Here is a 12,678-nt window from a genome sequence, read left to right on the forward strand (position 1 = left end):
ATCCAGCAAAAGGTCAAGAAGGAAGTTTTTCCGGATAAATGATGGAGCACAGAGGGTGGGGGTGGGAGAAGATAAGTCAGAGACTTGAATGATAACAACAGAACTGGGAGACAAATGGAAGAGGCTGATTGCCTAATAGATTCCTTGGAGATAAAGAAGGGATACAGGACATTCTAAGCCCAGATCTGGCTTTTCCCCAATCTTCAGAAGTGGAAACATCAAGGAATACCCTTTGGCTACAAATCAAGCCTGTGATTTTGCACACACCCCCATTAAGAGTTTGAAGAAGATTTAAGTACAGAATTGGGGTGGGGGAGTGCGGGGGGGGGGGGGGGGGGGGCAAGAGGGCTCAGTGGAATAAGCATTGGCTTGAGAGTCAGAGAACTTGGGTTTAAAGTTAGCCTGACCTACAGGAGTGGGGAGGGTGTGGAAAGAACATGAATCATTTAACCAAGGGGAAATATTCTTCATTTAATTAAATTAAAAAATAAAATCAGAAATAAAATTTCTTATCTTGGGCAAGACATTTAATATCACTGGGACTCAGTTTTCTCATCTATAAAATGAGCAAACTGGTCAGTTGCATGCCCTCTGACTTCCCTTATAGTTCTAAATCTATAATCATCATTTCTGTCTCAGTTACAAATTGATCTATCTTTCCATTCCTGTTCTTTGCCTATGCCTGCTAGCAACTAAAAACCTGGGCCTGAGTTTGAGAGGTTTCTGTTTTAGACCAGGGGTAGGAAAACTTCCAAGATAGGAAAAATATTGTTAAAAATTCTCCCTGTATTTGTGTTGGAGGGAGCGTGGAGAGAAGGTAGGGAAGCTAGGAAGTACCCATGGACTGTATAAACTATTTTAAAAAATCTGATCCTGAAGAAAATTTCCAATTCTACAGCAGTTATAATCTTCTTCCTTTTCCTTAAAGTCTATCTTACCATCTTCCTCCTTCCTAAAACTTCTGAATAATAGAAGGTATGGTTTCCTGTTAGCCTTATTCATATCCAAATATACATCTAGATATGTATTCTCTCTCTGTGTGTGTGTGTGTGTGTGTGTGTGTGTGTGTGTGTGTGTGTGTGTGTGTTGCCGTAGCCTTTCTGTCTGTATTTCTGTGTATGGCTCTCTTTCTCTGTTTCGATCTGCCTCTCTTTCTGTCTCTTTCAAAAAAAAAAAAGCCTAAAAATACTTACCTACATTGCTCAGTTGTTTTCTATTCCTGAAATAAAAATTCCTAGAAAGCTAGACCTGTTCTTTCTATATGTACCAGACAGCACACAACACATTGTTGGTAGGTGTTCAATCCACATTACCAAATGAGAATGAGATGCTTTCCTTGAAAATTATCATAATTGTTCCACCCTACCAAATTGGCAACCTCCTGAGTCTAAGCTTGGCCATAGCCACCATTAACTGGGCCAGGGGAAAAAAAAAAAGGAAATCACCTCTGTCCTACAATCTTCTCTAGTACATAGACTTCAGTCTGTGCACCTGCTTCCACCAGTCACCCTGAAGCACAGAGCCAACAGTCAGAAAGAAAACTCTAATGAATACTCAAGGATGGAAGCTTCCCAAACTTCAGCAACAAAATGGTCAAATTTCATAGTCAAAGAAAGTGCCAGGAATGACAATGAGACAATGACTAAAAAAAGACAGTTGACTAAGAGCTTTTCCTGCTTTTCTTTTCCAGAGCCACCAGAAGGGTCCCATGAAATACATCAGGGGTCTATAGATGCTTAAGATGCTCTTGAGTATAGACAAAACCAACTTGGTTGTCTGTTCTGACCAAATACTGGCCAAAGCTAGAAAGGAGTGCTCTAGAAGAGGGAAAGGGAAACCTTCCCATTTTAATATATATTGAGAATTTATCACATAGTAGATAATAGAGAAAATATAGATTAAATAAGACACTATCATCATCTAGTGAGACTGGTATCCTTGCTATTCCTTAAACAAAACACTCCAATCCTCTAAGGCAGGCATTTTCTCAGATTGTACCCTATGCTCAGAATTCTCTGTCTTATCTCTTTCTCCTGTCCTGTCCATCTTCCTTCAAGTCCTAGCTCAAATCCTACCTTCTACAAGGAATATTTTCTGATTCCTTTCAATGCTAATGTCTTCCTCCTGTTGATTATCTCCCTATATAGAGCTTGTTTGTACATGTTATCTATGAGGGATGCTGTAGAGAGATTCCTATGGCTGGAAGACTTGGGTCTGGATGTCTTTTGAGTTTTCTTCTGCCTCAGAAATTCTACAACAACTACCCTACCTACCTCCATATATTTTGAAAGGTGAAAATGCTAGATGGCCCCACTGGACTTGAAGATAGGGAGGCCTGAGTTCTAATATGCCTCAGACACTTACTAGCTATGTAACCCTAGGCAAGTCACTTAATTTCACTCAGCTTCAGGTTACTCATCTGCAAATGGAAATAATAATAGCATCTTCCTCACAAGGTTGCTATGAAGATAAAAGGAGATTAACATGTGTAAAGTACTTTGCAAACAGTAAAGCACTACATAAATGCTAGCTGTGTTTTTAAATATCATTGCGAAAAATACTCTGAAGAATATTCAGAGCTATATAAAAGTAAGCTATTTATAAGATCTATTAGGAGAAAACCACTTGAAACATGAACATGTAGTCCCATGCTAATTCCAATCATATCTTCCTGGTGGCCCAGTAGGGTTCCCAATATAATTGTTGCTTTGCATACTACATTTCACTTTTTTTCCACTTTTTTTTTTGGTTCCAGTTTTCTTCCACAAAAGGACTAATATGGAAAAAAATGTTTTGCATGATTGCACATGGAAAAACTATAACAGATTGCTTACCTTCTGGGGGGGAGGGGAGGAATGGAGGGAGAGAGTTAGGAATTTGATTTTTTTAAACTGAATGCTAAAAATTGTTTTTACATGTAATTGAGGGGAAAAGGAAATATGATCAAATCAAAATATAAACAAAAAAGTGTTACTTTGCCCAGTTTCCATAGTGAAAAATTTCATATGCTAACCGAATCAGAGTAGCCTATGGCCCAGGGAACAGAATACCTTATTAACAGAATACCTTATTAACCCTAAGAATAAAATTATGCCAGATTGCCAACAGGAGAGAAGAGGCAGCAGAGTTTTCCAGAAGGACAGAATTAGGCTAATGGTAGTATTGTGTGATTCTTCTGGAAAAGTTTCATCAATGTGAAATGGTGAAGAGTACTAGTCTTGTCCTAGTCCAGAAAACCTGAGTTCAAATCTCACTTCGAATAATTATTTGCTGTGTGATGCTAAGCAAGTCACTTAATCTATCTTGGTTTCAATTTTCTCTTCTGCAAATGAGAGAACTGGACTTGACAGCCTCTGAGGTTCCTTCCAGCTCTAACTCCCTCTCTTGAACCCATCTTTAAAAAGAACTAGATGAGACACAGCTGGTATTTGCCAAGCACTTAAGAGTTCATCTTGGCAAGCATTTGTAAGCATCAGGGATTACTGAAGTGCTTTTATGGCAGACCACACAAAGTAGATGCTTATTCTCCCAAAAGACCTTGCCAGGGAATCAGAAGGGATTGGTGGACACAATAAAAGTTGGAGATTGGTGAGAGATTGATTAATTCTACTCATTCAAAAAATGAATAAGAATAATAGTAGAGTATCAAGGAGGATGATGGCCCAGCAGATGTGGCAAGAATATTCTTTTTCCATAGAAGGAACTCACTAAGCCAGCAGTTCTCAATTTTTGGACCCTTTTTATACTGTTAAAAATTATTGAGAACCCCAAAAAGGTTTTATGTGCATACCTACCAATACCACATTAGAAATTAAAATTTATGAATTTTAAAATATGTATTGATTTTAAAATAACCAACCCCTTACATATTTATATAAACAATATTTTTATGAAAAAATATTTTCAAAAATAAAAAAATATTAGAAGACAAGCATTATTTTTTTTCAAATGTCTTTTAAGCTGGATTTAAAAGAAGGCAACAGGTTTCTCCTATCTTCTCCTGAATTTATATGTTGTTTTGGTGGAAATATATGATTAAAATCTATCCGTATTCAGATATGTAGATGGAAAAGGGGGTATTTTAATAGGGAAATAAAATTTTAATATTATTATGAAGAGAACTTTGACCTTATGGACCACTCGAAAGAGTCTTGGGGATCCTCGTGATTCCAAAACCACTGAACTAGGTCAAATATTAATCCTCAGTCTAGCTAATAGAGCCAAATCAACTCTTCCAAAGGTGAGTCTATAGTCCCATTATCTGGGTAGCCAAATTATCTACTGTGACTTTCCTGATTAACATTTCAATACTGAGATAATAATGAAAGTTCATCTTTTAGAATTTTCTTCCTTTCCCTCCCAGAATAAATACAACATTTTTGGGGTGTTGTTTTTTTCCTCATTGTTTTTGTCTAATTATTTAATGGAAGTCAGTCATAATACTCAATTGGATCCATATCTTTCAGCAACCCCCTCACCCCAGCTGGTATCCCTAACTCACACTCTGCATGAGTGTCTCTGTGTGTCTCTGTGTGCATTTTACTTATTTTTTAAACTCTTACCTTACATCTGAGAATCAATACTATGTACTGGTTCCAAAAGGCAGAAGAGTCATAAGGGCTAGGCACTGGGGATTGAGTGACTTTCCCAGGGTCACAGAGTCAGGAAGTGTCTAAGGTCAAATTTGAACCCAGGACCTTCTATCTCTAGGCCTGGCTCTCAATCCACTGAGCCATCCAGCTGCTGTGTGTTTTAAAGGGACAAGAAGGAATGGGGAACATAAAAAACACAGGGGCCTTCTTCAGTGGCAGAAAACTGTCCTCTTGGACCATTACAGTCAAGGTAAATTCACCTGTCTCTTCTCCTTCATCATGATCCCCATCATTACCCTGGAGGACCATTATGCCCCAGCCCAAAGGAAGAAACCTATAGGAAGAGTGTCCTCCTACAGGCCAACCGTGTTACAGATTATTACTATATTTAAAATGCCTGTCTTTAATCATGAGGCAGAAATATGAATAATTCCTATTTCCAAGTGGACATTGATCAGGAGCCTCCCTGTGTTCCTAGTCATCTCGACCTTTGCCAAAGATTGTTGATTTTTCATATAGGAATGGGTATGGAAAACACTTGTTAACCCTTGTGGAAGAGCTAATTCCAAGCCCAACTCTATTAGAAGGAATGGCTTTGCAAAGAAGCAGATTTTAGCTTATTTTAAAGAAAAACGTGAAAGCATACAGTTGGCTCAGTGTGCACGTACTCAGTGCCACAATTAGAAAAACAACTCATGGCACAGATAGAGGGTAAGTGGTGATCTTTTCATACATGAAGGCATTATACATTCATCTCCAGGCTGGCTGTAGGGTGATGAATTCTTCGGCCATAGCTACTCTCTAAAACTATCTACCAAGCTGTAGAGGGCTGCAGTTTGCATCAAAAGAAGTAATATCCATACTGATGTAATCCAGATCCTTGAAGTATTGAAATAAGTGTATATTCATCATTAAGAACATGCAGTGTTTGAAGTTTTCATGTTTATCCCATTTTAAATTATGGGCAAAATTCCCTATAGGAAAAAATAGAACCAGAAAAAATGCACATTTATTTCCTAACATGAAATTTAAATGATTCAAAACTTATCACCCTAGTTGGAAAACTTTGCTCCAAAAGAAATTTGAAAGAAGTTATGAGCAAGCAGAGACTCTAATGACTATTGGGTTAGAGACTGTGCAAAATCATCTGTCATGGTAGCTATTATAATAGTATAAATCCTAATAGACTCACAAAGAAATAGAGTCATTTGAGAAATGGAAGGTGAGAGTGGTACCAAATCCATGAAGGATAATGTTTGCAAAACAACCTTTAAATAATATAGACAGTGCCACTCAATCAGCACTTGAAGAGGTAAAGATTAATCCTGACTTGACTGCCACTTAATATAAATGTCCCTAGTCAATAAATCTCAATATTGATTAATGCAACCCCCTCCTCCTCCAATTGAATTTTTTAAGACCCACCAGTTCCCTGTGGTGAACACCCGTTATATTGGTAGAAGGGGCAGATGTGACAATAGAGATTTACAAAATCAATACTAGCACAAAAGATCTAGAGAAATTAACTACAGGATAGATGACCTATTAAATCAGTCAGTCTAGCTCCCTGTTGGCCCAAGCAAGATGATTCCTTTCAATATATTTGCTGGGACTTTACCTAACAAAGCTGCAGAGGACAAATACATGAAAGGAGGCATTCATACTTCTTCATATGAAATTCCTCTCATCTCCTATATTTTCACTGCCAAGAACTACATCTGATTCCATTAGAAGTTCTTTCTGATTCAATGTCATTCCTGTTGGACCATATGCAATGGTTGATTTTCTTGCTTTTCAATTCGTATTCTGCCTTATGAATGTAGACTTCTGAAAGGTAGGGATGATATAGCTCAGTATATAGCAAGTGCTTAATTAATGGTTGCTTGCTTTTTTCCTTCACTGACTAATAATGAAATAATAATGGCTTACATTTATATAAATTTTATGGCTACAGGACATTCGCCTACTTAATATGACCAGAATGAAAGTAAGGCTGTGAGTGCCTTGCAACTAAGAGGAAAAGGAAATTTCTGCCAGTGGATCAGCTCAAAAAGACCATGTAGAATTATTTGGTGGTCATCCAGAGAAAAGATAGTAATTTACTTTCTTTTTTAGTTATTTTTTAGTAATTTACTTTCTAAAAAGTATTGGTAACATCTTTTATTTTTATTTCCTAATACCTCCCTCTCCTTCCTTCTTTTCTTATAACACTGAATAATAAGGCAGCTTAGCACAACTAAATGACACATTGCCATTATATGTAGCCTCTGCAATGAAGGGAAGGAAATACATTCATGTATCTCTTCTTCAATGCCAAGATTATGTCAATTCACTTTTTTAAAATCCTTACATTGTGTCTAAGTATCAATTCTAAGACAGAAGAATGGCTAGAGCTGAGCAATGGGGGGGGAGGGGATTTAAGTGGCTTGCTTAGAGTCACACAGCTTGGAAGTGTCTGAGGCCAGATCTGATCAATTCATTCTTAAGGTGAGCAAATCAATAAGGGTTTCATGCTCCATCAGAGGTCTTCCTTTAACCTTTGCCTGTTGACATTGAATTTTGGAGAAGGTAGGGAAGAAAAATTAATTTCATGAGTCATAAACAAATACATATTATCTGAGCATCTGTACCATGTATTTCAGTATTCTCAGTATGGGTCATTATATTAACTATTAAGAGTGGCAGATTTTTGTTTGTTTGTTTGTCAGCGTCCCCACATGATTAAGATGCCATATGTTGGTATCATACTCTCAAACTAACAGAATATCCATATATCTATTGCCCATTTCAAAATGAGAAGTGCTAGGAAAAAAAAAATTTTGTCCAATTTCTTTTGTAGTTTCCAAAGTCTAAAAGTTCCTGCATATGCTTCACAAATACCACTTGACAACAAAGTAAATTACTGACATGCAATTTTTTAACATCTCTGGAAGAAGAGAAAAAGCGCTGTGTAATGCAAATAGTAGCAATAGAAATGCAGGTCAAATCATATCATAATAATCAACAAGAGACTGTCCACCTCTTTTTGTACTGGAATTTATTGGTATTGAATGTTACTTAAAACAAACTGGGTCAGCATCTAGAAGCTTGGAAATCCTTCTGTCATGCCAGTATTTTTGTTCTAATAGAATCTGTTATTGGGATTTGACCTTAAAAACCTGCATTTATTTGCAAGTCTGCTTAAAAATAACAAATATTTAATTAAGAACATTTATTAAGTACCTATTTTATTCAACATACTCTGATAGAGGATTGAGATAATAGGAACAAAATTGGTTCAGTTTTTGCCCTCAAAAATCTTATACTCAGAAGAATAAAAGATGGACATAGAAAAATATACTATGAAACAGAGTACAATGATGGCAAAGGAGAATTCCAGGTAAAGTGGTCTAGGGAAATTAGAGAATTATATAATCACAGATTTTGAGCTGAAAAGTTACCTTAGAGATTATCAAGTCTAACCTCTTCATTTTCTGAATGAGAAAACTTGGAAGCACAGGAGAGCATTACTTGTCCAGGAGCACACATCTAGTCAGCATCCATATTTATACTATATGTTTGTAGATGTTTGTATATTGCCTCTCCCATTGAACTGTGAACCCCTTAAGGGTGGGGACTCTTTTATCCCTTTCCTTGTATCCCCAGTGCTTAGCACAGTGCCTAGTATTTATTCAATGTTTAATAAATGCTTGTTATCTTCCTTGAACAACTTGGGTTTTTAAAAAATCAACATCAAATTCAACATAGCAGTTCCAACACTGCCCTCCTTTATATCTCCTTCTAAACTTTCTTCTGCTCTCTGCAATGTATTTTTTAATATTTCATTGAAACCCTTCTTCTTTTCTGCTTTTTATTTGTTCATTTATTTATTCATTCATCTATCCATTCACTCATCTAACTATTTATCTCTCTATTTATTTTGGCAATTAGGTGGTGCAGTGGATAGAATGCTGGCTTAAAGTCAGGAAGACCAGAGTTCAAATCCAACTTCAGTCACTTACTTCCTAGCTGTGTGAGGCTAGGAAAGTCATGAAACCTCTATCTACTTGTTTTCCTCAATGATAAAATGAACATAATGACACTTCTCTCTTTTTATTATAAGAATAAAATGAAATAATATTTGTAAACCACTTAGACAGTGCCTAGAACATAGTAGCTGCTTAATAAATGCTTTTATTTTTTCCTTTCTTTTTGGCATCACTACTAGTTTATAATTCACACCCCACCCTTCATCAAAACCTTCCCTGGTAACAAATAAATATAGTCAAATAAAACAAATTTGTATTGTATTGGTCGTGTCTAAAAGTGTATATCCTATTCCATACCAATAATCCATCACCTCTCCAAGCAGCAGAAAGCATATTTCACCATCAGTCTCCTGGAGTCATGGTTGATCCTTACATTGATCAGTTCTTCATTCTTTCCAAAGTGTGGTCCTTTACAATGTGGTAGTAAATTACTAAACTGTTCAGTGTTCTAGTCAATCATTCTCCTAATGTATTCACTCCATTCTGCTCTGTATCAGGACATACAAATCTTCCCAGTTTTCTTTAAATCTATCTTTCATCATTTTTATTTCAAAACTAAAGCCTCTGGAATTTGTATGGAGAGGTAGCATGGTGAGCCAGAAAGTCAAACACAAACCCAACAAGACTTGGGTTCAAGTTCCATCTCTGATCTACACTTACTTAAACTCTCAGAGCTTCATAAGCTTTTTAAGACTATAAATTGCAGCAAAGCCACTAGTCTGCAGTAATAGAGGTTATTTTCTAACCTGGAAATTTTCTATGCCAATGAAATCAGACTTCTAGGTCCTATCCCCATCATTTGTATACCATAATTTTTTTGACCATTACCCAGTTGATAGGAAACTATTTTATTTTCAATTCTTTACTATAACAGAAAGCACAGAGACCAGCATATAGTATGTGATTAATAAATTGTATTGATGAGTTGATTGATTGACATATATAGGCCCTTTTCTTCTATCGTTAATCTCTTTAGTGATATAAAAGCCCAGTAGTGATATAATTGATCAGAGGATATGTACAACTGACAGACTTATTGGGAATAATTCCAAATTGCTTTCCAAAAATGGTTGAACCAGTTCATAGAGCTACCAACAATGCATCAGCCTGCCTGTCCTCTCATAGCCCTTCTAACAATGGTAATTTTCCTTTTTTGTCATCTTTGCCAATCTGATAAGCATGGGGCAAAACCTCTGAGTTATTTTAACTTGCATTTTTTATTGTTAGCAATTTGTGGCATTTTTTCATATGATTGTTGATCATTTCTCTTTTTCCTTTGAAAACTGCCCATTCACATCCTCTGACTATTAATTTATATTATATTTGAATCTCACATATTCAAATCAATAAAAATCAATATATCTTTGATATAAGAGCTTTCTGAAAGAAATTTGCTGCAAAGGTTTTCTCCCAATTAACTGTCCCTTTTCATTCTAACTTCACTGAACTTTGGGGAGCAAATGCTTTTCAATTTAATGTAATCAAAATCATCTATTGTGTATGATCTTTAGCCTTTTAGTAAAAAATTCTATCACTATCCATAGTCAAGAGAGAGATTTCTTTCCCTGCTCCTCAACTTTGTTTATAAGACATTTAATATCTAGGTTATATGTGTTTTTTGGAGCTTGATACATTATATAGTAAAAAATATTGGTCTAACCCTAATTTATTCCATGCTAAATTCCAGTTTTCCCTTCAGTTTTTATTGGAAAGTGAATCCTTAGCAAACTAGCTAGTGTTCTTACATTTTTATAGCACTGTCATTATGTTCACTTACTTTTTGATTTTACCTATAATCTATTCCATTGGTCAACTTTCCTACTTTTTAATCAATATTAAATGGTTTTGATTATAGCTTTGTAATATATTTTGAGAGATCTGTTAATGCTAGATTGTTTTTATTCCCCCTTTTTTCTAATTTTTCTTGAGATTTTTCTTTGAGATTATTGACCTTTTTGTTCCTCCAGATGAATTTTGAGTGTTTTTATTATTTTGCCTAGTTCTCAAAAGTTCTCATTTGACAGTTTGATTGGTATTGCACTGAATCTATAAATTAAGTTGGGCTATTATTGTCATTTTTTAATATATTAGCATGATCCAACTATGAGCAAATAATTCCACTACAAATATTTGTCTTCTTGTATTTATTCATACCATTGTATAACAGGATGTTTCTAAGTTAAAACCAAATGATTCCTGTGGGTGTGTGCATAATGTGTGAGTTCATATTTTATACATGCTATAGTTATTTTAAATATAATTTCTTTTTTAGATCTCATTTTGTTTTATTTAGTTGGTAATATATACAAATATAGAGTATTTGTGGGTTTATTTTAAATTCTGTGACTTTATTGATTATTTTTGCCAATTTCAGTTGAATCTCTTTGGTTTTCTAAGTAAATCATGATATCACCTGCAAAAAGTGATAATTTCATTTCTTCCTTGCCTAGGCTGATTCTTTTCATATCTTTTTCTTTCTTGCTATAGTTAGAATTCCCATAACCATAGAAAGTAAGTAGTGATAATGGGAATCCTTATTTTATCCCAATAATATTAGAAAAATCTCTAGTGTTTATTACAGATAATACTAGCTCTTGATTTATACATAGATGCTATTTACCACAGTAAGGAACTATGCCTTCTAGGATTTTAAACATAAAAGGGGACAGTGTTTAGTTTGTTTAAAGTGTTTGTGGAGGAACTAAGATAGCGGCATAGTAGCAGGAGAATTTCCTTCTAACCAATCATTACAAAGTGTCTCAAAAGGATAGAAATCAAAATCAGACAAGTTAAGGAGCTCTCCCACTGAATGAAGTCTTAAATGTAGGCAGTATTTGGAGATTCCCATGCTAAAAGGGGCAAAAATGCACATATCAAAGCACAAGCTGATCACTCCTCCCCCACAACACCTGCTGCACCAGAGTCAGAGCAAGGGAAGGGCAATCTCTAAATTCTCCAGGACTAGTTGAAAGCACCATAGACTTACCCCTGAGGGCAGTGAAAGACCTTGCCAGGGAGACTTGAGACCCAAGGCTGAAGAGTGCGGAGCCTAGGCATCAGAGTGCAGACTTGGGCAGAAACAAGATTGGACACAGCCTAGGCAGTGAGGGCTGGAAAGATAATGCTCAGGGCAAAATGCTTTAAAGCACACTATACAAAGAATATCACATTATCTATTCTCGTGGGCTTCTAATTAGGATGTGAAGATACTACCAAGGAAGAGCCCCAGAAGACTGAAGGTAAGAAAGCAATCAACATGAAGGAATCTCAATCCACTTGTGGCAAAAGAGATAAGCTCTTGACCCTGGATAATTTCTATGGAGAAAAAAGCAAAATACAAAAGCAACTGCAGAGAGTGACAAACAAGCAAACACATCCCAAACTTTCAAAAAAAATGGAAATTGTTCACAAGCTCTTGAGGAACTCAAAAAGAAGTTCAAGAACCAAGTAAGAAAGATAGAAGAAAATGGAAAGAAAATTGGAGAAAAGAAATGAAAGTAATAGAAAAGAGAAAATAACAGCTTAAAAGACAAAATTGTCAATATGGAAAAAGAGGCACAAAAATCAAATGAAGTAATAAGTAAATTGGAGACCAGAATTGATCTGCTAGAAGTCATGTTTAAAGTGTTTTCTCTACCTAGTTTATAATTTTCTTTCTCTAATATATCTCTCCTTGATTTAAGTATTATATTTGTCTCCTAATGGAATTTAATAGAATTTTATCTCTCTATTTTGCTGAACACTTCATGTAAAATTGGAGTTAAATATTTTTAAATAATTGATAATTATTTATCAATAATAACTTAATTTAAACTTATTAATTAAACTTATATATAAATTATATATATATACATAAATAAAAATTAAACTTAATTAAAAACTCAATAATAAATTAATTTGGTCCTGAACTTTTTCCCCCTGCAAGAATTCATTTATGGATTCTTTGACTTCTTTTTCTCATATTAGGTTACCTAAATTCTCTATTTTTGTTCTGTTAATTTTGTAGGGTTTCAGAAATATTCACCTATAACATTTTTATAATTTTGGTAAGATATAAT

General features: G+C 35.2%; 1 protein-coding gene across 13 annotated transcripts in view; it reads right to left on the bottom strand.

Annotated features, from left to right (window-relative positions):
- Nucleotides 1-12,678, bottom strand: part of NRXN3 (neurexin 3) — a 2,159,162-nt gene that overhangs the window by 1,882,210 nt on the left and 264,274 nt on the right. The gene's annotated exons all lie outside the window — the stretch shown is intronic.

Source organism: Monodelphis domestica, chromosome 1, assembly GCF_027887165.1.
Source record: "Monodelphis domestica isolate mMonDom1 chromosome 1, mMonDom1.pri, whole genome shotgun sequence".
NCBI lineage: Eukaryota > Metazoa > Chordata > Mammalia > Didelphimorphia > Didelphidae > Monodelphis > Monodelphis domestica.